The sequence below is a fragment of the Piliocolobus tephrosceles genome, chromosome 3 (genome assembly GCF_002776525.5).
Source record: "Piliocolobus tephrosceles isolate RC106 chromosome 3, ASM277652v3, whole genome shotgun sequence".
In the NCBI taxonomy this organism is placed as follows: Eukaryota; Metazoa; Chordata; class Mammalia; order Primates; family Cercopithecidae; genus Piliocolobus; species Piliocolobus tephrosceles.
This window is the reverse complement of record NC_045436.1, coordinates 91968515-91972477: the sequence shown is the minus strand read 5'-3', so window position 1 is coordinate 91972477 and position 3963 is coordinate 91968515. Positions and strand designations below refer to the sequence as shown.

Sequence of the window (3963 nt, the reverse complement as noted above, 5' to 3'; positions counted from 1 at the left end):
CTTCTCTTCTCTTCTCTTCTCTTCTCTTCTCTTCTCTTCTCTTCTCTCCTCTCCTCTCCTCTCCTCTCCTCTTCTCCTCTCCTCTCCTCTCCTCTCCTCTCCTCTCCTCTCCTCTCCTTTCCCCTCCCTTCCCCTTCCCTCCCCTCCTCTTGTCTCCACCTTCCTTCTCCTTTCCCTTCCCTTCCCTTCCTTTCCTTCTTCTTTCATTTCTCTTTAAGATTTTTTACTACCAGTTCAATCATGGATTTTTAGTAGTATGCTAGAGCTGGTTCTTTCTGGCTCTCTAGGGTCAATAGCTAAATGTTCAGAAACTTTTTGAGTTGGTTTTAAACCATTAGTGCCTTAAAATTGTCCCTGGGGGAGTATCTATACCACGAAAATTGGAAATGCTACAAATCAGGACTCTTCTCCCTCAGCCAATTAGCTGTAAACCACTAATCTCATGTCAAAACATATTATAATAAAAGGCTTTTCCTGTGTTATAGTTCATCCGCTAGGAAGTAAATTATAATTCCAGTTTCCATTTTCTGTCTGTATTGTGTTTAAATATTTAAAAGCATAAAATTATTAGGAGATTAAGTACAATTTTTAAAATAATATTAAGTCCATTATGTATTTTGTTCTGATTTCAAAACCTGAGAGTCTTAAAAAATAAAAAGACAAGCCACAAATTGGAAGAACATATTTGCAAGTAATACATCTGGTAAACTATTTCCATCCAGACTACATAAAGGATACTTATAACTCAATAAATGGAAGACAAACCATCCAACTAAAAAATAGGGAAAAGAGCTGGGTGTGGTAGCTCATGCTTGTAATCCCAGCACTTTGGGAGGCTAGGGTGGGAGAACTGCTTGGGCCCAGGAGTTTCAGATCAGCCTGGGTAACATAGCGAGACCTCATCTCTCTAAAAAAAAAAAAACAAAAAAACAAAAACAAAAACAAACAAATAAAAATATAAAATATATATATATATATATATATATATATATAGGCAAAAAGTATTTAGAGACAGAGTCTTACTCTGTTGCCCAGTCTGGAGTGCGGCGGCACAATCTCAGCTCACAGCAACCTCTGCCTCCTAGGTTCAAGCGATTTTCCTGCCTCAGCCTCCAGAGCAGCTGGGATTACAGGCATGTGCCACCACACCTGGCTAATTTTTGTAATTTTTAGTAGAGATGAGGTTTCACCATGTTAGCCAGGGAAATTCCTGAGCTCAGGTGATCCACCCATCTTGGCCTCCCAAAGTGCTGGGATTACAGGCATGGACCACCGCACCCAATCTGAATAAACATTTAACAAAGAAAATACAAAATGGCTAATAATCTCATGAAGAAATGCTTACCACCATTAATCATTAGGGAAATGCAAAATAAAACTACATGCTATTATTACATACCTACTAAAATGGCTATAATAAAAAAGACTGACAATATCAAGTTTTTGCTAAGATGTGTGTAGAAATTGGAAATCTCATACATTGCTGGTTAGGAATGCAAAAACAGTGCAACTGCTATGGAAAACGGTTTGGCAGTTCCTCAAAAAGGTAAATATAGAATCTTTAATCTAGAAATTCCACTGCTAGATATATACCCAAGAGAGTTGGAAACATGTACCCACACAAAATTTGCACATGAATGTTCATAACAGCATTATGTGTAATAGCCAGATGGAAACAATCCAGATGTTCATAAACTAATGAGTGGATACATAAAAAGTGATATATTATCTACGCAGTGGAATACTATTCAGCAATCAAAAGGAATGGCTATTGATACATGATACAACATGGATGAACCCTAAAACATTATGTTAAGTGAAAGAAGCCAGACACAGAAGACTATCTTGTATAATTTTATTTACAAGAAACCTTAAGAAAAAGGCAAATCTTATAGTGACCCCCCCCCAAAAAAAAAAAAAAATCAATTGTTGCCTGGACCTGAGAGTACGAATGTAAGTGAGTGCAAATAGGCACCAGGGACTTTTTTGGAGTGATGAAAATATTTTTAAGTGAACAGTGGTTGCTACACAGCTCCATAAATTTACAAGAAATCATTGTACACTTATGTTGAACAAATTTAAAGATACGTAAATTATGCATTTCTTACCCTGCCAACACCTAGTCGCATGGAAGTGGAGGCTTGGGTACATTCAAGATTCAGCTTCACAGTAAGCCACTGCCATGGCTGAGGAAGGCATTACTGCTGGAGGTTTAATGGATGTTAATACTGCTTTACAAGAGGTGCTGAAGACTGCCCTCGTCCATGATGGCCTAGCATGTGGAATTCTTGAAGCTGCCAAAGCCTTAGACAAGTGCCAAGCCCATCTTAGTGTGTTTGCATCCGACTCTGATGAGCCTGTGTATGTCAAGTTGGTGAGGGCCTTTTGTGCTAAACACCAAATCAACCGACTTAAGGTTGATGACAAGAAACTGGAGGAATAAGTAGGCCTCTGCGAAACTGACAGAGAGGGGAAGTCCTGTAAAGTGGTTGGTGGTAGTTGTGTAGAAGTTAAGGATGCTGGCAAGAAGTGTCAGGCCAAAGATGTCATCAAAGAGTACTTCAAATGCGAGAAATGAACACATAAAACTTTGGTGCATACCAACATGCACACGCACCCACTCACACACACAAATTATGGCTCTGTAATAAGGCTGTTTCAAACAGCCTGAAAGTCACAAATTCACTTATGCATTTCTCATTAATAAGTAAAACTAATAAGCCTTCAGGGGTTTAACCTTTTCAGCTTGTTTCATCTGCACTCTTCAAACTTTGATGAGTGGCTCAGAAACATTGAATATGCATACTTTTCCAAGGAACAAGATTTTTAATCTTTTCCTTGGTTTTAGAATCTAACCTACTGAATGAAAATATTTTAGAGTTATGTTATAATTTGATGACTGCTTATGTGGAAATTAACTATCACAAAGAAAATTGGGAGACATTCCCAGTCATACGCTTGTCAAAGTGGAAAAAGTTTTAATGATATAAAAACATAACTAAATAAAAACACATGGAAATGCATGCACACACACACAAAGTAAGAAATTTATGATTAAGGATGACTTTTGATTTTTAAAATATAATCTTATTCTATGTACTTTATCCAGGTAGATTGTTATTTACCTTTTCACAGTATTTTCAACTGTGGCACATAATTTTCTCTGGGCACTGCTTTTATTATTTGATTGTTCTGATAATCAGGAAGTCATTCTTCATGCAATTTGAATTAACTCCTCTCTCCTTACAATCTACCTTGTGATTAAAAATGGGGAAAGATTTGGCTGTGTTCTGAAAATGTGCTGTGGCTGACCCGGCAGCCGTAATTTCAAAGTTTATTCTGGCTCTTGAACTCTGTACTGGGAGGCCTTGAGAAGAGTTTGAAGAAGGTTGCAGTGATTTCAATCTTTCTGTGTAAGAAAATTGGACTTTTTAAGAGGCCCCAGGTGCAGTGGCTCATGCCTATAATCCCAGCCTTTGGGAGGCCAAGGTGAACAGATCATTTGAGGCCAGGAGTTCAAGACCAGCCTGGCCAACGGTGAAACCCCATCTCTACTAAAAATACAAAAATTAGCCGGGGGTGGTGGCAGGTACCTGTAGTCCCAGGTACTCGGGAGGCTGAGGCACGAGAATTACTTGAACCTGGGAGGCAGAGGTTGCATTGAGCCAAGATAATGCCACTGCATTCCAGCCTGGGTGACAGAGCCAGACTCTGTCTCAAAAAAAAAAAAAAAAAGAAGACAGAAAGAAAAAGAAAATATGACTTTTTTATTCTATGAGGGATGGAACCCAGGAGGCAGAACAGCTAGACAACTGAACAGCAGGGCAGGAGTTTGTCGGCCAAGTTACAGAAATGCTTACAAGACTTTGTAGAAACAGCAATTAAGATGTTATTTTATAGATATTTCTGTTTCTCTGAAGTAAATTCTCTCCATCGTCCCCAAACTTCAGCAAAGTCAGCTTC

At 38.6% G+C, this 3963-nt stretch overlaps 1 pseudogene; it reads left to right on the top strand.

Moving 5' to 3' along the window:
- Positions 1-2182: 2182 nt before the first annotated feature.
- On the top strand, positions 2183-2578 carry LOC111547839 (annotated as a pseudogene).
- The last annotated feature ends 1385 nt before the right edge of the window (positions 2579-3963 follow it).